At 49.8% G+C, this 25,413-nt stretch overlaps 1 long non-coding RNA gene and 1 pseudogene across 1 annotated transcript; both read right to left on the bottom strand.

The window, feature by feature from the left end:
• Positions 1-3,379: 3,379 nt before the first annotated feature.
• LOC124677848 lies at positions 3,380-4,386 on the bottom strand. Its single transcript, XR_006994249.1, has 2 exons — positions 4,210-4,386; positions 3,380-3,647 (listed from the first exon to the last, which is right to left on the bottom strand). It is a non-coding gene; the product is annotated as an uncharacterized LOC124677848 (long non-coding RNA).
• An 8,025-nt stretch (positions 4,387-12,411) lies between these two features.
• On the bottom strand, positions 12,412-15,693 carry LOC124672295 (annotated as a pseudogene).
• Between the last annotated feature and the right edge of the window lie 9,720 nt (positions 15,694-25,413).

Here is a 25,413-nt window from a genome sequence, read left to right as displayed (position 1 = left end):
TTCATTGCGGGCCAATTAACATGAACCAACCTTTTTTTAGTTTCTCTTGACGCCCTCTATCGTTGCGTATCCGACGAGTCTCCGGTGAGGGGAGCCTCACAGAGGGGAGAGAGAGGGGGAGTCATGGGGTGAGGAGTCTCCGGGACAGGGTCACACGAGTTACCCAGCTTCAGACCTCGCAATGGCGACGAGATCCTACGTGATGCTATAATTCCCTATAAGGCAACAGATGCGCGATTACAATATGTTGCCACAAGGGCTCCCAGGATGCGGCTTATAAAGGCGCCAAGATTTAGGGTTTACACGGAGGAGTCTAGGCTGGACTCTACTAGCTCTGACCTAATCAGTACAACCTACTATACAAGGAAGGTTCCAGATGCCTCATGTCATTTTGGATCCGGCTAATGATGACCATGCCAGATCTGGCTAGATCCTATATACTTGGACTCTCCGTCTTGGATCAGTCAACAACTAGGCCGCCCGGATAGGCCATAGGCCCATCCACCATATGTGGGCCACCCGGGCTTGCCGGAATCGGATCATATCGATGACATACATGTGAAGTATATCCACAACAACAGTAGCCCCCAGAGTTCTTCAAGATTCAAAATTTCCTCCCTCTAGCTAGCTCGAGTCGCAATAATTCTCCTGCTTGTTCTTCTAACTCGGAATTCTTCAGAATCTTGGAGAACTCTGACTATAAATGTTTTTTCCAAATAATTTTGTCGGAAATGCTTTTGTCTCCACAAGACTTCATCCATCGACTGGATCTTCAAATCCATCTCCGTATGAAATCATGGCGAATACCTTACAGGTGCTTAAATAAGTTACCATGGTTCTATCTGGAGTTTGGGGCAAAAATTCCGCTCCGCCAAATTAGGCTTCAACTTTGTGGGTAATTCCAACGGTAATGATCTTCCCAACCACTTTTACCGCTAGAGTTTTTGACACGTGTCGCTCATCCAACGGTGCGACGGTTGCGTTCCGACCACAGGATGTGGAGCACGAATCTCATCCCACAACTATAAGTACCATGGTGTGTGGGGTTAAACCATAATTCATCACATATCCCCATTTTCACTGATCTCTAGCTAGCGCCGTCTCCGAGTCCTTAGCGCCGCGGCGCCGGAAATCCACCGGAGCTTCGCCGGAGTTCCACCATCGCGCCGTGTTCTTCGGTGTTCTTAACTTCGGTGAGCCACCGGCCCACCGCGACAAAACCTCACCGTCGGCGCTACTCCACCACCGCGGGAGCCATTCCGGTAATTATTCCATCCTCAAGCTTTCGGCCGGAGCTCGTAGTGGTAGATATGGTAGTACGAGTGAACTCTTGTGGCTCCGACTACTTCTGCAGAGTTTCCGACTAGTTTTTAACTCATAACCTCTATGCAGGAATGTCTTCTCCACCTCAATACCGATACTTTAGTTATCACGCCCATTTCCTCCGCCCCTCCTCTAGTCACTCCCCTCCAGCCGGATCCATCACAGGGATCCAGCAAAGCTATTGATTCCGAAACTCATATGCCGGATCCATCTGAGCTGACTGGGACAGAGAAAATGAAAAACAAGGTGGAGGAGGTCCTGAAGAAATCTAAAGCTCGAACCCGAGACAGAGAATTAAAGGGAAATGTTGGCCTTGAGCTGCGGAACATGGAATCCGAGGGATTCTTGAAACCTGGAGCTTGGCGAGTAGTTCCGGGTGCTCCTTGCCCTACCCCTGAAGACGGAGAACTAGTGCTGACGGAGGCTTTGGTGGAGCGAGGGTTTTCGCTTCCGCCAAGTGATTTCTTCCTTGAAATCTTGAAGACGTATGGGCTCAAGCCCCACAACATTACTTCGAACAGCATCATTGCCATCTCCAATCACGTTGCACTGTGCGAGGGCCACCTCCAGATCGAGACAAAATCTTACCTTGTTTCAATATTATTTTTCGATGAAGAAGGAATCCGTGCCCAAGACCAACACGCTTGCAAATTGTGGCAGTGTTACTTTCAAGATCCGGCCCAATCGTATTTACCCACAGACGGAAAGACATGAATCTGTGAGGTGTTGGTTTGGCGGATTCTTTTATGTCAAGGATGCCCAAGTGCCAAATTTCCCGAAGAAGCTTCGTTCATTCAAAGACGCCGGCTTTCCGGGTATTGAGAAGATGGACAGGCGGATCTCCAAGTTGGTCGCTTCTGGGTTGACTGGCAAGGATTTGACCTTGCCTTGGTTCACCAAGTGGATTCAACCTTTCCAATTCCGGGATAGGTTGATGTATTTCTATAATGGCCGCGACGACAACATGCGCGCCACTAAAGAAAACTTATCGTCAAATACCTTGGACAAACGACTCCGGGTTATGATCAAGATCCCCCTGGAGGTTCATTCCCATGTATGCGGAATGGACATTTGTACGGATGGTGCCGGTCCCTCGGTGAGTATTTTCCGTCTTGATCACGTTCCACTTTTTTCTATGAGCTTATATGTGCAATGACTTATCTTTATTTTGATGTTTTTAGTTTGATTCGTTAGAGGGGAAAGACTTAGGGGTCTTGATGAAATCCTCCGCTCTGGGCCCGACTGACACAGAGGCCATGTTCGACGCATAAAAGCAGGATGTCGCCGAAGTGATCCTTCCAAGCGGAAGCGAGGGACCGACAGTGGCAGTGCTTCCAAGCGCGGACGCGGAACCCGCGACCTAAGTGTCTCTGGTGCAATCACCAAGGCTTTGGAGAAGGAGAAACTCCGCCTTAAGGAGATCAACACCAGCAAGAAGAGTGGAATCGGCCAGTTCTTCCCTAGAATTAGGTATAAATTGTTCTCCGGCTTTCCTTCCGTTTATTTTTACGAGATCATTTTTATTGATCTATGTGAATCTTTTTTTAACGTCCAGCAAGAAGAGCGGAGAGAAGCCCAAGAAGCAAAAAAAAAAACCAAGCCCTCTCCTGTTACGATGCCATGCACCCAAGAAGTTGGTGCTCCCTCGAAATCGGCTCCATCAACTGAACCTTTGAAAGAGAAGGACGTCATTCAAATTGATGATGGAACTGAAGTTGTTGGTGGAACTGATCAGGGCACCAACTTCAAAATGCCTTCCATTGAGGAAGAGGAAAGAAATATTTCGGCTGAATCTGGCTAATGACGCCTTCCAAAAAAATGAAGTTGCTCGTGGTATGCCTTCGACGCATCCTCATCCATTTCCGACTCTTTGTCGAGCCCCCCTTCAGCAGTGCTATAATGAAATAACAAATATGATGAATGAAGTCCGGAGTAACCCGGAGAGTGAGAAAAAAGAAGGACTCTACTACCGGGCGGCGCCGCATATGTGTCTATCCGTGCGGCGGCTCGGTAGACCATCTGACAACAACGTGTGGGCGAGCGACTAACATACATCGAAAGCTAGACACGCAGTAACTAGAGGACAAAATACAATGGCAACAGTGCATCACCGCATCATTCACTTCGGCTACATAAAAAATCGCATTGCTCAAAGTTGCACGTGTCTTTCTACTGAAAAGTCATAGCACATGCTACCATTTCACCTAATAGTATACTACACTAGACACTACAAGGGAAAAAATCGCATTCGCAGCACGTCGTCCTTGGACACCATCAGCAGATTTTTAGGTCTTTTATTTCCCTCACTGTCTGAACATCACTTCCTACACAAAATAACAAGAGCATTTTCCAGGTTAGCTTAGTAAGAGTTTACCGAGTTGTGAGTAAGAGCTACCAGAATAATTAATCATGACTATCAGATAATAGTTAACAAGAAGTAATCACCAGATTATCTAACCACAATTATCAAGTTTTCTAAAAACACTCTAGTTTACCTCAATATCAACTACTCCCTCCGGTTCATATTAATTGACTCTAATATAGATGTATCTAGACATATTTTAGTTCTAGATACATGCATATTGGAGTCAATTAATATGAATCGGAGGGAGTACCAGATTAACTAGTCATAGCTAGCAGTTTTATTAGCCACAAATACCAGATTAATTATCTTCGTAAACATGTTCTTTGCCAAAAGCGATTACTAGATTAATCAGGCGCGGTTGACAGATTAATTAGCCACCATTACCAGATTAATTGGCTATATAACTATTATCATGTTCTTTTACAAAAACAATTACAAGATTAATTAGCCACAGTATCCAAATTAATTAGCAATCATTGCCAAATTAGCTGCGATAAAAAAAAATGACCAGAGAGACTCACGCTGTATACAAGAATGGGAGTGTAGAGCCGGCGAATTGGCATTCCCGTGTACGGGCAGGCCACCTTCTATGTGCTACACGCGGAGCCAGAGCCAGCGCCCAGCGCGTGTGGGTTTCATCTTCCCCGGCGAGGTCCTCCACTGCAGCGCGCTCCCGGGGCGACCCCCTCCCTGCAGCTCGGTGCTCGCATGGCGACGGCCTGCCCGGTCGCCACGCGCTCGGTGGTGGCGGGCCCTTCTGCAGCGAGCTTACACGGCGGCGCTCCTCCACGCTTCGTCCTTGGTGGCCGCAGCCTCCCTGCTGCAGAGCGCTTGCTTCGCGACGCCCAGTGGTAGCGGCAGCCTCCCTCGTCGCGCTCGCCGGAGGCGGCATGGAGGAGCCCTCCTTGCTCTAGCGGATGGACGTCGCGCTCGTGGGCGCCCACCCAGCGCTAGGAGCCTCCGCTGTCAACACGAACATGTCGCTGTTGAAGCGCACCGCCGTCGAGCCCCGCAACCGCGCCTCCAGCTCCCTATCAGCGCGCTTACGCGGGCGTCATCGCCCTTCCCGGCGGAGGCGGCGCTTAGCGCGCATGGCGATCATAAGCCTCTTCGAGGTCCCCGCCTCCGATGCTTCTGCTCTCCGGCGGCCACAACCTGCAGCGCGGTGCGGCTCCTGGACGACCCCAGCGACAGCCTCGACGCGACCTGAACCGGCGAGAGAGAATCTTGTGTGGTGGTGAGAAACTGCGGACTGCGAGACATACTAGGTGAGAGGATAAGGTCAGGGGATAAGATGCGGTGACGTTATTAAGGGAGAGGCGACAAATCGAACGGTTTGATGTGGCGTCGCACGGAAGAGAGAGCGTGCGGCGCCTCCCTTTAGAATTTCCCAAAAAAGAATTGGATGTCTTCGAGGACGCCTTCACCACATTCTTCTCCAAGCATAGAAGCATGCCCTAGGTCAATGCTTAAATCCATGTCTCCATTTTTGTATGTTTGACGGAAATTCAAGATTTCCAGCTCAAAGTAATTTTTTGGCATCTAGCCCCCAGGGTTTGATTCTGGCTAACATTGACGAAATTATTTGCAGAACACCCGCGCATTTCATTCAGAGATGAAAGATGTGGTGCTGGAACAAAAACGCCAAATTGAGGAGCTGAGTGCCAAGGATGCGGAAAGCAGGAAAACTGTTGAGGTTCTAGCGGAAAGGCTGAAAACTAACCAAGGTAATTTCCGACTCAATCTTTGTCCATGTACTTTTAACGTAGAAATGAGAAGTGCAATTTGTCTGTTCCACGTACCAGATATGCTAAACAACAGGACATCCATTGATACTATCTCCGCCAAACTCAAGACCCTCGAAGCTGAGCATGAATCCGTCCTGGCGAGTTTGAAGGAATCTTAAGCCAATGAGGTGAAACTCAAAAAGGATTTGGAGGGGAAGCATTCATTGGCTATGTCGGAGTTTTTTAGATAAAAGGCACAAGTGCCCAACATTGAATTAACAAAGCCACCAACAGCGAAAAACGATACAAAGTGCTGAACCCAGCTTACATATCGAGACCACACACCCACACGAACTCCCGAAGAAGCTACAATCGGAAGCGCGATCAACGGGCTCAGCTAAAACGCCTACGAGGACTCGGAGCAGAGCTGGAAGCTACAGTGTCGGGCCGGAGCTCACTCCATTCTTCACGCGTGCCGTCGACAGCACCCCTCCGTCGCAGAAATGCCACCGGAAGCCGACCACCACCGGGGACCAACCCACGTTGCTCATAGACCGAGAAGCAGCACCAAGGAAGCTCGACAAGGAAAGGGCACGGAGTAAGCCTTGCCGAAGATCTCCGAAGAGTCACCTCCGTCACGACCATCAGAGAGCCTTGTGATGTGGACTCCAAGAAAGTGTCTTCAAGAAGAGCACGACACCGGAGTGCCGCCACCGCCCGATCCGGGGATCTTGGGTTTTCACCCGGAGCATGAAAGGGGGCAGGGAGAAGCCACAACGATGCCTTCAAGAAGGAGACGATGTCCGTGGACGCCGCCGTCGTGGCCCTGGAAGTACCAGGGCGAGAGTTTCCTCTCAGCATCACCTCTCCACCACAAGACATGGCGAGGGCCACCACCGAGGTGACAGCCACCACGCCCCCACAGAACGCAACTCGCCAAGAACCATGACAACCCCATGTCCATGGCCCTAGCCAGCACCGGAACCTCGGGCTCGCCCGCTAACCCACAAGGTTCCCACCACCCAGGACCGCCGCCCCGACATCCTCGATCTTGCACCCGCACAGCGAAAGGCACCACCTTGACAAGACTTGGGACACACCCGAAGATGGCCGAGGCCAGAAGACAGCATGCGGATGGCCCTCCGACAGACACGACCCTCTGTGTCGCCCAGCGTGCCAGCAGACCCCCCTGGGGTGGCATTGCAACCGCCGGGAAGGTGCGGGGCGGGACAGGGCTGCCAGACCCAGATCGGGCCCCCTGGCCAGATCCGGCCGGCGCGGCCGCCCAACCGCACCCCTCGCGCCCACCAACACTGCTTGCTGCGCCAAGACGTCTGCGCCGTCGTCCCCAGTCACCGTCGTCGAGAGGGCCGGCCGCCGCCGGATCAGATCGCGTCGGAGAAGCACCCGAGCCGCCGGCCTCCGCCTCCCCCGGAGATAGCATCCGCAGCGCTCCCCAAGCCGCCCCGAGAAGCACGAACCTCGCCGGCCGCAGGCCGCCGGCCAGCCTACCCCGGATGCGCCGAGATCCGCGCGGGGACAGCGCCTCCGGTCACGCCGCCCGCGCTTATGACCAGAGGAGCGAGGAGAGGGAGGTCCGTCGCCGCCAGCACCGGCCAGGCTTTGCCCGGCGGCTTCAACCGGCGGTGGCGGTGGGGGGAGGAGGGGACGAGGCCTAGGCGCGAAGCGATTTTAGGGTTCGCCCGGGCGTCCGCGGGAGCGCTCGAGTCTAACAGTTTTTGTCCCGGCTATGTCGGAGTTGGAGAAGAAAATGTCGGAGATCAAACAAGAACTCTCTCAACACGATTGAATGCAGCTGACGCGGAAGCAAAAGCAATTGACAAAAGCCTCCTTCGTAAGTTTTCTTTTCCTTGGCTCCACTTTACTCGAATTGTTCGATAGGAGAACATAGGTGGAAACTGATCAAAAAATAATTCTTCGTGTGTTTTGCAGCTGTCCTTGGCCATGATCAAGATGCTCTGGAAGCCGTCCCTCGAGCAGAAGCATATACGAGTGTCGCAACTTCAGTTATAAACCTGATGGGCTCATGCCGAAAACTAGTTCCGAGTACATATGAGCTCTTTTTATGGGACGTCCATGTGATCTCTAGATGTGAGGCTGACAGGTTTTTAGGCGCGATACGAAGCGCACGTAATGGCAGTACAGCAAGTGATCTACAGTGGCCCCCGTTTGACGGTTGTGGGACGGTAGAGCCAACCCCTCCGGCCTCCTTCTCCTCTCCTCACCTGGTCGCCCCTCTTCAAACTAGACGATTAAGGGTGTGTTCGGTTCTAGAATCAGATGAACGGAATGGTTCCATTTTAAGATCATGGAATGGTTCCGATCCCGTGTTCGGTTCAGAAAAAATCGAAGAACGGAATGGTTCTGTTTTCTGTTTGGTTCTAGAATTTCACAACGGAATGGAACGGCCTAAACATGATTTTTTTTGTCCAAATCAAAATCAACATAGGCCTAAACATGATTTTTTTTTGCAAACCAAAGTTAACCCAGACCAAAATCAACACGGAACAGAGGACCATGCCTGGCCGCCGCGCGCCCGCGCGGGCTGACTGCCGCTGCGTGCTGGGATGCCGCCGCGCGCTGGGCCGTCGCCGGTCGTCGCCGCGCGTGCTGGCCCCGCCGCGTGCTAGGCCGCCGCGCATGCTGGCCGCTGGGCGTGCTTGCCACCACCGACCGTGCTAGGCTGCTACCGCCGGGCGTGCTGGGCCGCCGCCGTTTGTTCTTGTCGCCACGCGTGCGGGCCGCCGGGTGCTGGCCGCCGCCGCATGCTGGGCCGCCGCCGGGCGTGCTGGCCGCCGCCGCGTGCTGCGAGAGAGAGAGGCGCATGAGAGAATGAGAGAGAAAGAACGAGATGGTTAGCGTGAGCTTTTCACTTTTTTGGCTCGTAGACAGCCATTCCTCCAGATTCCACCAAATCGGTCGAACGAGTCCATTCCGCATATTACAGGTATATTCGCTTCTGAGGAATCACTTGGTTCCGTTCCTTCTCTCCAATCGAACAGAGGAACGAGTGCTGGGTGTGGAACCATCCCGTTCCATTCCACTGAATTCCAGAACCGAACACACCCTAGCTACAAGCGGCTCATCGACGACTGCTTGCACTAGTAGAAAAAAACTCTCCTTTAGTACCGGTTTCCGAGGGCCTTTAGTACCGATTTTGAAACCGGTAGTAAAGATTCGGGACTAAAGCCTCCCCTTTTGGTACCGGTTCCTTACGAACTGGTACTAAAGGTGCCTCCATGTGGGCACAGAGGAGTCTGCGGGGCTGGAGACCTTTGGTACCGGCTTGTAACACGAACCGGTACTAAAGGATACCGGTGCCATTTTTTATATCAAATTCTTTTTATCTATTTTTTCACTCCCTCTTTTTATCTACTTTTTCGAATTATTTTTCACTCCCACTTTTTATCTATTTTTTATTATTTTTAATATTTTAGTTATTTGACAAGTTTAGTCTCTAACTACACTTATCTCTAGTCAAATTACTTACTCGTGGTCACACTTCCCGCTCGATCAACCATCATCCCACTACTTTAGCACTAGCACGCTTAACTTCCGAGTTACTTCTCATCTCACTTCCAAGTGCTTAGCGCGCATGTTATTGATAGTAGTATCATATCAATCCTATTAACATGTTGGTCACGATATCTCTTTATTGTTTGAATTTCACATGATTATTTTAATAAACAAAAGTAAAGATGTAAAAATAATATTGAATAAATAAATAAACAATAATTTTTTAATTATTTTTACTTTTTAAATATATTTTAAATTTTAGTTTGTTTTTGCAAAATCTAAAACCTGAAAACTTGTAAATCTAAAAGTTTACTAACCTTTATGGTTAAGTAATAGTAATCTTTATGCAGGAAGGAATTATAAATTTTAATTTAAAATATAAAAAATATATATAATCCTGAATTTCTGGTGAAAACTAAAATGTTCATGCTTTCATATTTTGATTTGGAATTTTGAAAATCTAAAAATTGGCTAACCGGGTAAATGGAGTGTGAAATAATAGAGTATAATAGAATTCTCCAACTCCATCCCCATTTCTATTTCTATTTTCTATGCAATAATCCTAACAAAAATCCAATCTATTTTAATCATATTTTCTATTTCTAATCAATAATCATATTTATATTTCCTATTTCTATTTCCTCCATCTCCATTTCTCCATTTTTTATTTCTATTTCTATTTCTAATTCCTATTTTCTATGCAATAATCCTATCTACTTGTAAGAAATAATACTAAATAATCCTCAAGAATCCTTAATAATCCTTTCTATTTGTAAGAAATAATACTAAATAATCTTAAATAATCTATAGAGGAATTACAAAAAGAAAAACGAGAAAAATTAACCGCCGGTGTGGATAGCCGGCGGTTCACAGGCCGGCGACCTCACAGCGGCGGCGCTGCACGGAAGGAGGAGGGGTGGAGGAGGTGGCGCCTCACCTGCTGTCATCAAGGATGGCGGTGGCGCACGCGACAAGGGGAGGCCGGTGGCGGCGGCGCGGCCAAGGGCAGGACGCGAGGTTTGTTGACGACAGCGCGGCCAGGGGCGGGCCGCGAGGGTTGTCGACGACGGTGGCGGCAGAGCAACGTCTGGACGGCGAGAACGGCGGTGTTGATGGCGACAACGGCGCGCAAGGCTTCGGCGAGGCGGCAACTGAGGCGTCCCGGTTCGTGTAACGAATTGGGAGGACGAAGTGTCCATTTATATACCCAAGGACCTTTAGTCCTGGTTGGTGATATATACCGGTTGGAGCCTCCAACCGGGAATAAAGGTTCAACCTTTAGTCTCGGTTGGTTTACGAACCGACACTAAAGGTAATTTTCGACCACTGCTTCGTTCGCGCGTGCAAAAGGACGTTTAGTCTCGGTTGGAGGTACCAACCAGATCAAAAGTTCCTTTTTCGGGGATTTTCAATTTTCCCTCCTTTTTCACATTTTACAAATTGTTAGAACATGAATTAAAAGAACAATTGCATTTTTTAAAATATGGCAAAACTTTAAACATGAAAATCATTTCAATTTAGAAAAATAATTCAAAATAATTTCATATTTTTTAAATAAATTCGAATTTCTTAATTTCACCGAATAGTAGGTTGCATAACATACAAGAATCTCGAAGGATTTTATTTTTTGAATTTTCTATCATTTTCTTTTGTATTTTACAAAGCAACAAAAAGCGATCCGGGGTGGAGGGTGCGTGGGGAGCCAAAAAAGGATGGAGACCATTTAGTACCGGTTCTTTATACGATGGTACTAAAAGTGCAACGCTGGCCCCACCTCTGTCTCAAATGTAGCATGAAACCGTTTAGTACCGACCGCCCTGAACAACGAAACCAGTTCTAACGCAATCTTTAGTACCGGTTCGCAATTTTTAGTACCGGCTCGTAAAGAAACCGGTACTAAAAGTCAAATCCTTTGATCCTTTTTCTACTAGTGTTGATGCTGAGCATGCGCTTGGCCTCGATCGGGTGGGCGATGATGAAGGTCGTCTACTCGTCTCGTCGAAGATGTTGGCCTCGCCCACGCGTGAGCGTACACTTAGGGTGTGTTTGGTAGGCTGGGTGGACTCAGATTTTCCCACCTCATCCCACATTTTCTCAGTTTTTGTTGTTTGTTAGACCGGGTCGGTCCAAGTGGGCACTGCCGACCTCACCCGAAAAACATCCCTCAGCCTGGCCGGGTAGAGAAGCTCAAATCGAGCTTCTCAAGTGAGCTCGGCTGATGGCATCCGGAAAAACGCCCCGCGCGACCCGCGGCTGGCCACGCGTGGAACGCAGCTGCCCACCCGACCCCGCCGAGCCTTGCATTTGCCCCCCGCGTCTCTCTCTCTCTCAGCTCCCTCTCCGTTGAACACTGGCCGGTGGCCGCGCGCCTCCGCCTCTCCCTCGCCGCCGACGGTCCCTGCGAGCGCGCCGCCGCCTTCCTTGCACGTCCCAGTGCTCCTCGTTGCCATGACGTCGTCCCGAGCTCCACTCGCACGTACGGCGGCGCCCTGGCGCAGCTCCTCTGCCGGACCCGACTCCGCCCCCATCTACCGAGCTCCGCAGCCACGGCGTCCGCCGGTCCGGCCCGCGCCCGAGCACCAAGCTCCGGCCCCGCCACCGCCGGGCACGAATCCTGCCGGAATCGGGGCCACGTTCATCTCAATCGGGATCTGAGGACCCGATTGCTTTTTTTTGTTTTCTGTTTAGGGGTTTTTGTGTAAAATATGGACTTCTTGGTAATTTCAGATTTCGAGACATATATCTCAACACATACCAACCCACCGAACAACATCTCAATTCAGCATGTCTTAACAGACCCAGACTACCAAACACATGCCAATATCTCAGCTCAACTTAGCTGAGGTCAACATGTATGAGTAGAGATAGAGATTCTCTATAGACCCAGCCTACCAAACACACCCTTACTCCCTGGGCACCGTGAAGATGACCGCGAACACCACGCTAACGAGCGCGACCATCGACGCGCGACCTCGCCCAGGCCGCCTCTTCCACGGTCGGCCGGCGCGCCCATGCGAGCGAGTGCGACCAGGCTGCAAGCGGCTGGCGAGCCCACACCATGGAGCGCGACCTCGCCCTCTTCCCTGGTGACGCGGCTCAAGATGGCTCGGCGGTGCCAGGCATCACGACCTCTGTCGAGCCAGCGAGCTTGATGGAGAAAAAGCCGTCATCTAGTAGCATGTCCGTTGTAGGAGGCGGAGGGGAGAACAACGCAGCCCACCAGAGCAAAGCACAGCTTTGAACAGAATGTTAGGATCCGCGGCGACCGTCATTGCAACCGGTACAACAATGAACAGAATGTTGACTCTCCGGTCCACTACGTCCAACAAGCCCGTTCGGTGGAGAGAGGCATAATTACATGCGTAGACATGGGCCTTGCGCTGCAAACTAGACGTCAGAAAATGGACATACGGCATTGAATACAACTGGGTACTGCCAATCTCAACAACAACGGACGGTCTAGAAAACAGGTGCATCTGTGCCCGACATCAGTTCAGCATTTTCGTTCAGCAAGCCATAGGTCACTTCTGCCATCTCAAACAAGCAACGATATGGAGATTGTGTGACCAATCAAGGGTGTGACGCATCTAGCAAAGCTTGACTTTCTTTCCCTTCCGGTAACCGTATCTCACACGGCCATATTTGGGATCGAACAACTCATCATCATCAGATTTATCCTCATCCTCATAGTCAGGACTGCACCAGCGGGGCATGGGCACAGGCCACCTGCAGTTCAATTCAATGAAACAATCTGTCCAAAACTTAACCCCAGCTAAATATGCATCCGAATACTAACCTGTTTAACTTAGTTTTGTCATCTAGATCCATTTTCCAGAATGGCGCTCCAGAGGGATCACTGTCGGTGCTAACTTCACCAGGTTTACTGTCAAACATATACCAATAAAAAGATTATGCTTCGGCAAGCTTCTTAAAATATTCAGGAAATAACTTAAGTGAAATGCACTTGAATACCTTTTTGTCTCAAACGATGCTAGAATTTCGTAAATCTCATTCAAACCCAGGAAAGGGGTTCCTATTCTCTTATCATAGAAGTTCATGCCAATAACGTCCCCATCAAGACTAACAAGAGGGCCTCCAATCCCAGCGTAGCAAGTTCACATGAACAAGCTGGGATTTATATTCCATATAGGTATTGCTAGCCTACTCATTCCGATGCAACTGTACTTCCTCTTTTCAGAAATACAAGGCGTATTTGTCTTTCCAAATTCAAGCTTTGACCATTGATTAATCCAATAATATCTACGTTTTGTGAAAAAACATTACATTCATATTCCAAAGTGCTTTCTCATGGCCATGTTAACTACAAGCAAAATAATGTCAGGGGTATTTACAGTCAAAGCTCGCTTTTAGACAGTCAAATTTACGCCTTGCAAAAAACAGAGTATTTACTATCACCAGGAAAAATCAGGGAATAAAAAACACTCGATTACCTTAGTGATTTTACACGTGGAAGTCGCGAGAAAATCGCAATCAAGTGTGCCTGTCCAGCAAACCAGATCCCCACTAGTAGCCATTAACGCGCCTGATTTGAAGCAACGCCCTATAGCTGCTACTTTAAAACTCTTGTTCCACCAAAACAGATTATTTGATGGACGAAGAGCACGGTAATTCTTGACACTGACTAGAGCAACGTTGTAATGTAGGCTATAATTCTGTAACGTTTCTTCTCTGCATTGGCTGTTAAGCAACACTTCAATCTGCAAATAATACAGGGATGAGACTTAAGCAGCACCTCAAAAGAACAGCAGTTACAGAACAAGGAGCACCCAACCCTCAAGTTTTCAACAATCTTGTTCTCATCACCAGAATTTCTAACCAAGCTTGCTGATGTCAAGATTATTGTAGATCCATTCCATTCAATAAAAAAACCCGTGCATGCAAAAAACCTCTTTTATCCTGCATACCATGTTTATGGCTATTAGCTAGTTGTAATAAAAACAGAGATGAAAAAGTAAATGGCATACTACTGTAAAATCACCATTGAATGAAGCCAGCGCGACAACATTGCAATTTATGTCGCCAAAAGTCTCTTCAAAAGTATTAACCAAAATCATGCCAGCTGGAGAAATATACATTGTAATAGTTGTTATTGGTACAGAATTTCTGTAGAAGGTAAGCAACTTTAGAAGCAGTGACACACCTCCTAACATGGAAGATGGTAACTTCGGGTAACCCATGGAGTCTAGATCTAACTTCTCCTGGTTGAGAAAATTTCCATGTGCTGGCAACAAGGTCAACTGATCAGCACTGACATATACTAATACTATACACGGAAAGTAAATTCACATAAAATTATGCGCATGATCAGCATGTAACATTAGTTATATCATGACAACAGCCTGAGCAACAACTAAGATTAGAATTCGGCATGGATGAACATACCCAAGAATGTAACGTACATATGCTAACTGATAAGATCTAACAATGTAAGAGTACAAGTGAAAAGGCCAGACTAGTTGATATGCAAATGTAAACACTAGACTTTCGCAGCTTCTAAATAACTACCATTACAAATTGAAACAATTTTCATAATACCATAATGTTAAGCAGTCTCGAGGAGTGTGCCTGTGTGCTCACCTTCTAGATGCTTGAGAATTGTGCCCCATGGTAGGAAAACGGCTCTTCTAGTAGTCAGAAAAAGGTTCATGCCAACAACCTTCCCATCAACAGAAACAACTGGCCCACCTTCCCAAGCCTAATAACACAACAAAGGTGACAGGCAACAAGGATTAAATTTGAATCAAATGAAGTTGTATAGAGCAACAGTTAAATAAAAAATAAATAATCATTCTTATTGCCTCCATGCATAACAGAAATAGAATACAATGATCATATCATCATGCAAGTGTACCTCTAAGATTTTACAATCAAGATCTTCATCATCCTCAGATACCCTTGAATCACCGTCAAATTTCACATTCTTGGATATTATTTCACCAGAGACGCTACGCCCTATAACTACTAATATCTCACCATGGGCCAGAATTTGCAGTGCATGTTGGAAAGATCCAACCTGAATATCAAGGAACGCATGGACATTGACAACAGCAAAGTTGCGATCTAAATCAAAGTCAGACATCACCCCCATATACACTTCATTGCATTCATGGCGCACTTGAATCTACAAAACGGTAAGGCAGGAAATAAGAACACAATTATCAGAAGTGAGAAAATTAGTAATGGATGATTGTCAGTGCCAACCTTCAAGTCATCATGGTCTTCATTTGTACCATTGAGAGCTCTGACCAAACTCGCAGAAGTCAAAAACCTTGTAAGGTGGCATCCCTGGCGTTCCATAGCTATGCCCGAGCATGAAAATAAGATTGTGTCTCCTACAGACGATCGCAATTTAAATTATTTATAACTGGCTGTGTTCCAATATATTTTGTTGGAATACTGAGCAGACTAAGCATATATAATTACCATTGTACAAAGTAATAGAGGCGACACTTTTAGACAAATATGATATTGGCCTATTACTGAGCCCAGACCGAACACCTTGATCAGAATCCCCAAGGAAGCGACCTAGAGTTTAAGCAAATAAAACATTAAGGCAACTGTGAATAATCAAATAAAGCTCTGAAAATTTGAGGGGAAACCTAGGAGAAAAGAGGAAGATCTAGCAGACCTGAGACCAATGATTCATTCTTGGAAGCTCTCCTGCTCTTACGAAAGCTTCTGGTGAGATGATCACCACCCCTCTTAGCTTTCTGCATCTTTTTCAAGACTGGAGCAGAACTTCCTTTTAGAAAGTAAATTAATAGGGAAAAATGTGGGGACTGGGCGGGCACATGTGTATTCATGGGTATGCAGGTGAATACCCAAATTTTTTACAAAATTTTCAAATTATACGAAATATCCATCAGCGCTTGTTTACTTTCTGTAGCAATCTATGCTTCTCTGGACACAAGGACGTGGAGGCTTGGTTGGTTAGAGTAGTTGCTTGGTGCACCGATGGTCATGAGATCGAATTGTACTTGCCACTGTTTAGTAGTACTTTTTCTTTTATTTTTGAATACCCATTGTTAAAAGCCTGTGCCCGCCCAGTGGGGTCATGGGTTGCTGATCCTTGACGTAAAACTATAACCGAGCAACTAATCAGGAACCCTAATAACGGCCTCATGTCAGGGTTGCTGATCCTTGACTTGCCCGAAACACCAACAGTGATAATTTTGGTTGGGGTCCCCAAAGAAGGTGGCCAAATAGCATCATTTCTTAGCTCAATTATCAGCTATCAACTACAGCATGGAGTGCTGACATTGTGTTCCTTTTTTGAATTATCAAGAGCTTGTTTCTTTTTTGAAAATTATCAAGAGCTTGTTTCAATGCATCATATTAACAACTATATTCCTGCCCGAGCGTTCATTCAAGGTTAGCGTAACCTCTGTTGTTCAAGCAACCATTTGGCCTGTTATTTGCAAATCACTCGTTGCACACAAATCTCATTGAAAACATTGGCTGCATGGGCATCCCAACTTTGTACTGGGTTTCCCGGCTGACTTTTTTCTAAATGTCTCCATCTGTTAGACATTACTTGTCTAACAGACTTTGTGCACCCATTTCCTATAACTTTTTGCATTTGGTAATCCAATCCAGCCGCAGCCCGCAGTAAGATGAAAGCTTGAATCAAGGTAGTTAATCCATTGTACAACTCAATCCATTTCAAATTATTCTATTTCCTCCACCAAAATCGTGCAGGTCTAAAGATAATACAAGACGGGAAGTTACCTTCCTTTGGCACGACAAGAAGCTGGCAGGCCTGGGGGGAGGAAATGGTGCGAACCGTTTCGCCGGTCCGTACGGGGGTTGGCGATTCAAACGGCGATGGCGGGGACGGCGGGCCCAGCGGCGGGTCTGCGGGCGCTCCGGCGAGGCGTCAGGGCGCGGAGGCCGCGGAGACCGCGGAGGACTGGGTCGCCGGGGGGCGGACGCCGGAGACCGGGGGGAAGGAACCGCAGGGCAGGTTCTGGACCTCGTTTTCAGATTTGGAGAGTGAAGATGAGGTTGAGGTGGTGACGAGCGCTGGTGCCTCCGGGGAGGAGTTCTCCGGCCTGAGCTCGCCGTCGCCTTCGCCGCCGGAACGAGTGACGCTAGGGAGCTTCATCGCTCGGGCGGAGGAGCTGGGGGGTTCTCTCCGTCACCGGCGGAGGGCGGCCTTCGCTCCTGGCGGAAAGGGCTCCCTTTTCCGTGGAGCTGGGCGTTTCTGGCGTCTGGGTGACGCTCCTGGGCGGCGGCAGGGGCCGGTGCTGGGGACGAGCCAGGGGATGGCGCGCCCGTCGGCTACGGTGTCCGGGGAGGGCCGCCAGCGGGCGGAGGTTGGTCGCTGCCCGAAGCCACCGAGGGAGGCGGCGGCGGTTGGTGGACGGGCCTCCTCGGTGGAGATTCCTCCGGAGGCCGCCGGTTTGGGCCCTAAGTCGGCGTGTGCGGCCCATCCACTGCTGCTCCTGGTGCCCTTCGCGCGTGGGCCGGTGGGGGAGACCTCTGGTCCGTTTCGGCCCGTGGTGCAGGAGGCTGAAGTGGAGGCCCATTCTGGGCCTGGCTTGATCCAGTTGGCCCGGCCCGGGGGGGTTAAGTGGCTTTGGCTAGTCAAGGGCAGCACTTCACCTGAGCTAGGTTTCCCTGCGCGTCCTTCTGAGGTGCGGCGGCGGCGGAAGTGGGCAAGGAAGCTTTGCAAGATCCCTGAGCCACCTCCGCTCTCTCGCTCGTTTGCGGAGGTTGTGCGCATGGAGAGACGGGGTGGAGGCCGTGGAGGCGAGCGGGGGGGCGACCGAAGCGACGCGCGAGGTGGGCCCGGCGGCGACTGCGGCGCCGAGCGCGGGGCGGATCGCGGCGGCGGTGGAGGGGACGGCCGCCAATCCTACAACAACTACTACCCCAACAACGGCGGTCAGCGGCAGTTCGACGACAATAGCAACCACGGCAACGCCGGCCAGGGAGGGCACAAGCGGCGCTTCGACGATGAGGACCGGAGGAGGCCGCTGTCCGAGGGGCGCCAAGATGGTGGTCGCTGGGGAGAAGAGGATCAACGTGGCAGGGCGATGGCGAGGGAGGGGGCGCAGGAGCTCCCAAGAGGCGCCTCGCGACAGGGGTCAACAGCATCGTGGCGGGGCTGGCGGTGGGCAGGGAGCCAACCCCGGTAATCCGGCGGCCGCGGTGAACAAACCTCCGGCGCAGGGAGCGGCCGGGCAGCATAAGGGGAAGAACAAGGCCAAAGGGGGCGGTGGGCAGCAGTCGGGCCAGGGAAACGGCGGTGAATGCTTCCGGTGCGGGCGTGCCGGGCATTTCCAATCCGAGTGCGAGTTCGACCCCCTCTGCGTGCTGTGTAGCAAAGAGGGGCACATCTCGGCGAACTGCCCAACCCGTGGGAAGGCTTTGCGGCTGCAAGCGATGGGTTTCGCCATCACGGGCGGCGGCTTCTACAACATTGAGGTGGAACCGATTCGCGATGAGGAGAAGAGTGACCAGTTCATGGCGGTCATCAAGTTCGACAAGCAACAGCCACTCTCGGCGATCCAACTATCTGACGAGCTGAAGAACCTAGTGGATGATCTTTGGGATTGGCAAGTGTCCAAGGTGTCGGAGTCCGAGTTTACGGTGTGCTTCCCTTCTCGGGCCACCCTCAAGATGAGCACCGACAGCGGCAAGCTATACCTCCCGTTGAGCAAGGCCGAGGTCAGCATCAGGGATGCTTTACTCGCGCCGCGGCCAGGGAAGGCCTTTCCCTCCACTTGGGTTCAGCTGACGGGCCTGCCAAGGGATATGATAGAAAAGGATAGGCTGATGGCCGGCATGGTGATGATTGGGAGGCCCTTGGAGGTTGACGAGCTCTCCCTTCGAAAGTGGACGACGGAGCCTGTGAGAATGAGGTTCCAATGCCGGTTCCTGGAGCGAGTCAAGGGGACGGTGCAGCTCACAGTCAACGGGGAGCCGTACACCATTGGGGTGCAGGCGGAGCTAGGACGCCGTGGCCCGGGTGGGGCCGGGGATGGCGGGCCTCCTATGCCGCCGGCGCCCCCTAGGGATGATGATGGTGACGACGAGTCAGAGGAACACAGCCATGAGGCGTGGAACCGCCATGGCTGGAAGAAGAATGGCGACAAGGACCAGGGCCAGGGAGGCGAGGTCGATTCGCAGAAAGGGGGGACGCTGATTCGACGAGGCTGGCGGCGGTGCTGGGCTCTTTCAGCGCGCCGCAGCTGGGCAGGGAGGTGGCCGGCCAGTTCGATCAGTACGGCTCGAATTTGCGTGCTTTCCCTGCGCTGGTGGCCGGGGAGGCTTCCAAGGTTGTGGCCACGGTGGTGGATGCGGAGGGTGTCGCGACGAAGAGGTGCTGCACCCTCGACGTGGCTACGGACTCCGACATGCTCTCAGGGGAGACGGCGTCACAGGTGCTGGACCCAACGTCGGACTGGGTGATGTCCAGCCCATCTGGGGACGGCCGGCTGGGGGCCCAAGCGCCGACCCCACGGCCGGCACCCAGGTGGTGATGACGACCGCTGGCGGCCCGGCAGTGGCCAACGAGGTGGACTTGGTGCAGGTGGGGGTGATTCCTTCGGCGGCGCGTGGAAGGCGCACCAAGACGATCTTGGTGGACGACGGCGGGAGCAAGTCCGGGGCCAAGTCGGTGCGAAAGAGCTCCAGGCACAAAGGGACGACGGCGAGCAAGACGGTCATGGAGACGGCGCAGAGGCGCGCACCCGAGAAGAACCTTGAGACAGGTAACTTTACCACCCTTGATACCCTCTCGGATGATCACTTGTCTTCGGTTGCGGCGGAAGTTGTGTGGTTTTCACACCGGCGGCCGGGACGCCGGTGGAGGCCATCTCTCTCATTAGGGCGAAGGAACGTGTTCAGGCGGCCCTTGCGGCGGTGGCTTTCCGCAAGGAGCAGGAGCTGGCTGCGTGTGCGGCCAGGGAGGCTACACAGCCCAACTCGATGGGAGGGGAGGGGCCCCTTGCCGCCGGCTCGGCGGTGACACCGGTTGGGGAGGCGCGCACAGCTGGGGAGGCTGTCGCCCATCTGCCAGCTGAGGTGACATCCCACGGACAAGGGGCTGGTCCGGGGAAGGTCTCGCGCGCCACTCGCCCATGGCGTGCGACCTTAGCAGTCAGGAAGGGGCAAGGGAAGAGGAAGGCGCCCAAATGAAAGCACTGGCGTATAATCTGAGGGGTTTTGGCCGCGAGGGGCGCTGAACCCAGCTCAGAGATTACATGCGGAGCAACCGGCTTGACATCCTTGGCCTGCAAGAGACTATCAGGCAGGATTTTACGGCGGCCGAGCTCCGGAGCCTCGAGTGCGGGGGACAGTTTGCTTGGAATTGGCTTCCAGCAAACGGCCACTCGGGGGGCCTACTTCTGGGGTTTCGGTGGGGGAATGGAGAAAAGGGGTTTTCTTCATCTCCGCTAAGATTCTTCAACGCAATATCAACATGATTTGGTGCTTCATGTTGGTGTATGGCCCGGCCGACCATGGGAGGACGGAAGAGTTTCTGGGAGAACTGGAGCGGGCGGTCGCCGATGTCAAGTTCCTTTGGTAATCGCCGGAGATTTCAATCTCATTCGCTCCGCGGGAGACGAGAGCACCGACAACATTGATTGGCCTAGGGTGCGCCGCTTCAATGACTCCATCGCCTCCATGGCGCTGCGGGAGATCAACCGGGCTGGGGCCCGGTACACGTGGACCAACCGACAGATTAACCCGATCAGGTGCATCCTGGATCGGGTCTTCGTGTCCACGGCCTGGGAGGCTCGCTTTCCCCTTTGCTCGGTCACAGCGGTTACGAGAATTGGTTCAGACCACAACCCGCTCCTGCTTGACAATGGGGAGGCGACGAGATGTCCACCGCCACGGTTTTTCTTCCAAACATGGTGGTTCAATGTCCACGGCTTCGGGGAGCTTGTGAGGTCCAAACTCAACCACTTTCTGCTGGACTTGGGTCCGCATCGGGACTGCATTGATCTCTGGCAGTGTGTGGCTCGCAACCTGCGGCAGTTCCTCAAGGGCTGGGGAGCCAACCTGGGCAAGGAGAAGCGACTCTTCAAAGAGAACCTACTCGGCCGGAGTCGAGGAACTTGACCGGCGGGCGGACGGGACGGGTTTGGACGAAGAGGGATGGGCCTTCAGGTATCATTTGGAAGATCAGTTGGTCATGATCGATCGGATGGAGGAGGAATATTGGAAGCAGCGGAGTAGGGTGCGCTGGACTTTGGAGGGGGATTCCTGCACCAAATACTTCCATGCCATCGCCAACGGCCGCCGGAGGAAATGCTCTATCCCACGGCTGATTACACCACAAGGGGAGGTGGAAGACCAACGGGACCTGATGGAGCATGTTTATGACTTCTATCAGGGGCTCATGGGGGCGCCTGGGGAGGACAGGGTATTCTCCTTGGCTCCCGACCTCTGGGAGAGGGACATGAGAATCGCGGAGGGGGAAAACCGGGCCCTGGAGCTCACCTTCACGCCAGAAGAATTAGATGAGGTTCTCCTGAGCATGAAGCCGGACTCGGCTCCGGGGCCAGACGGCTGATGTCTACGGGAGCTTCTATTCTTGTAGACAGTGTTGGGCCTCCAAGAGCAGAGGTTTGTAGAACAGCATCAAGTTTCCCTTAAGTGGATCACCCAAGGTTTATCGATCTCAGGGAGGAAGAGGTCAAAGATATCCCTCTCATGCAACCCTGCAACCACAAAGCAAGAAGTCTCTTGTGTCCCCAACACACCTAATAGGTGCACTAGTTCGGCGAAGAGATAGTGAAATACGAGGTGGTATGAATAAGTAGTAGCAACGGCACCGAGAAAAGTGCTTTGCCCGGGACAATAAACAGACGGTAGTAACGCAGCGGTAGTAACGCAGCGGTAGTAACGCGATAGAAACGAGTTAACAAGCAGCGATAGCGATATTTAGGAACAAGGCCTAGGGATTAGACTTTCACTAGTGGACACTCTCAACATTGATCACATAACAGAATAGATAAATGCATACTCTACACTCTTGTTGGATGATGAACACATTGCGTAGGATTACACGAACCCTCAATGTCGGAGTTAACAAGCTCCACAATTCAATGTTCATATTTAAAAAACCTTAGAGTGCATGAAAGATCAATTCGACTAAACCAAGTACTAACATAGCATGCACACTGTCACCTTCACGCCACGTAGGAGGAATAGATCATATCAATACAATCATAATGATAATTAACTCCACAATCTACAAGAGATCATGATCATAGCATATGCCAAGTACTAACACGGATGCACACACTGTCACCATTACACCGTGCAGGAGGAATAAACTACTTTAATAACATCACTAGAGTAGCACATAGATAAATTGTGATACAAAACACATTGCAATCATAAAGAGATATAAATAAGCACTTCACTACGCCATTCATAACAGGTGAGTAAGTATTCTGCGAAATATAGCCTAAGAGACCCACACGGTGCACACACTTGTCACCTTTACACACGTGGGACAAGGAGTCTCCGGAGATCACATAAGTAAAACTCTCTTGACTAGCATAGTGACATCTAGATTACAAGCATCATCATATGAATCTCAATCATGTAAGGCAGCTCATGAGATTATTGTATTGAAGTACATAGGAGAGAGATGAACCACATAGCTACCGGTACAGCCCCGAGCCTCGATGGAGAACTACTCCCTCCTCATGGAAGCAGCAGCGGTGATGAAGATGGCGGTGGAGATGGCAGCGGTGTCGATGGAGGAGCCTTCCGGGGGCACTTCCCCGCTCCGGCAGGGTGCCGGAACAGAGACTCCTGTCCCCCAGATCTTGGCTTCGCGATGGCGGCGGCTCTGGAAGGTTTTCCGTATCGTGGTTTTTCGCATCGAGGTTTTAGGTCTGGGACCTTTAAATAGGCGAAGAGGCGGAGTCGGAGGGGCGACGAGGCGGCGACACCATAGGCTGGCGCGGCCAGGGCCCAGGTCGCGCCACCCTATCATCTGGGGCCCACAGGGCCCCCCTCTGGCGGCTCTCGGGTGTTCTGGATGCTTCCAGTGAAAATAGGAACCTGGGTCTTGATTTCGTCCGATTCGAGAATATTTCGTTACTAGGATTTCGAAACCAAAAACAGCGAGAAAACGACAAGCGGCACTTCGGCATCTTGTTAATAGGTTAGTTCCAGAAAATGCACGAATATGACATAAAGTGTGCATAAAACATGTAGGTATTATCAATAATATGGCATGGAACATAAGAAATTATCGATACGTCGGAGACGTATCAAGCATCCCCAAGCTTAGTTCTGCTCGTCCCGAGCGGAGTAAAACGATAACAAAGATAATTTCTGAAGTGACATGCCATCATAACCTTGATCATACTATTTGTAAACATATGTAATGAATGCAGCGATCATAACAATGGTAATGACATGAGTAAACAAGTGAATCATAAAGCAAAGACTTTTCATGAATAGTACTTCAATACAAGCATGAATAAGTCTTGCATAAGAGTTAACTCATAAAGCAATAAATCAAAGTAAAGGTATTGAAGCAACACAAAGGAAGATTAAGTTTCAGCGGTTGCTTTCAACTTGTAACATGTATATCTCATGGATAATTGTCAACATAGAGTAATATAACAAGTACAATATGCAAGTATGTAAGAATCAATGCACAGTTCACACAAGTGTTTGCTTCTTGAGGTGGAGAGAGATAGGTGAACTGACTCAACATAAAAGTAAAAAGAATGGTCCTTCAAAGAGGAAAGCATCAATTGCTATATTTGTGCTAGAGCTTTTACTTTGAAAACATGAAACAATTTTGTCAACGGTAGTAATAAAGCATATGAGTTATGAAAGTTATATCTTACAAGTTGCAAGTCTCATGCATAGTATACTAATAGTGCCCGCACCTTGTCCTAATTAGCTTGGACTACCGGATCTTTGCAATGCACATGTTTTAACCAAGTGTCACAATGGGGTACCTCCATGCCGCACTGTACAAAGGTCTAAGGAGAAAGCTCGCATTTTGGATTTCTCGCTTTTGATTATTCTCAACTTAGACATCCATACCGGGACAACATGGACAACGAGATAATGGACTCCTCTTTAATGCATAAGCATGTGACAACAATTATTATTCTCATATGAGATTGAGGATATATGTCCAAAACTGAAACTTCCACCATGAATCATGGCTTTAGTTAGCGGCCCAAAGTTCTTCTCTAACAATATGCATGCTCCAACCATGAAGGTGGTAGATCTCTCTTACTTCGGACAAGACGGACATGCATAGCAACTCACATGATATTCAACAAAGAATAGTTGATGGCGTCCCCGAAGCATGGTTATCGCACAACAAGCAACTTAATAAGAGATAAAGTGCATAAGTACATATTCAATACCACAATAGTTTTTAAGCTATTTGTCCCATGAGATATATATTGCAAAGGTGAATGATGGAATTTTAAAGGTAGCACTCAAGCAATTTACTTTGGAATGGCGGATAAATACCATGTAGTGGGTAGGTATGGTGGACACAAATGGCATAGTGGTTGGCTCAAGTATTTTGGATGCATGAGAAGTATTCCCTCTCGATACAAGGTTTATGCTAGCAAGGTTATTTGAAACAAACACAAGGATGAACGGTACAGCAAAACTCACATAAAAGTCATATTGTAAACATTATAAGACTCCATACCGTCTTCCTTGTTGTTCAAAACTCAATACTAGATGTTATCTAGACTCTAGAGAAACCAAATATGCAAACCAAATTAGCAAGCTCTAAGTATTTCTTCATTAATGGGTGCAAAGTATATGATGCAAGAGCTTAAACATGAGCACAACAATTGCCAAGTATCAAATTATCCAAGACATTTTAGAGCTACTACATGTAGCATTTTCCAATTCCAACCATATAACAATTTAACGAAGAAGAAACTTCGCCATGAATACTATGAGTAGAGCCTAAGGACATACTTGTCCATATGCTACAGCGGAGCGTGTCTCTCTCCCATAAAGTGAATGCTAGGATCCATTTTATTCAAACAAAACAAAAACAAAAACAAACCGACGCTCCAAGCAAAGTACATAAGATGTGACGGAATAAAAATATAGTTTCTGGGGAGGAACCTGATAATGTTGTCGATGAAGAAGGGGATGCCTTGGGCATCCCCAAGCTTAGACGCTTGAGTCTTCTTAGAATATGCAGGGGTGAACCACCGGGCATCCCCAAGCTTAGAGCTTTCACTCTTCTTGATCATAGTATATCATCCTCCTCTCTTGACCCTTGAAAACTTCCTCCACACCAAACTCGAAACAACTCATTAGAGGGTTAGTGCATAATAAAAATTAACATGTTCAGAGGTGACACAATCATTCTTAACACTTCTGGACATTGCATAAAGCTACTTGGACATTAATGGATGAAAGAAATTCATCCAACATAGCAAAAGAGGCAATGCGAAATAAAAGGCG

This window comes from Lolium rigidum, chromosome 7 (genome assembly GCF_022539505.1).
Source record: "Lolium rigidum isolate FL_2022 chromosome 7, APGP_CSIRO_Lrig_0.1, whole genome shotgun sequence".
Lineage (NCBI taxonomy): Eukaryota > Viridiplantae > Streptophyta > Magnoliopsida > Poales > Poaceae > Lolium > Lolium rigidum.
Note: the sequence above shows the minus strand (reverse complement) of the source record. Positions and strands in the feature narration are given on the sequence as shown.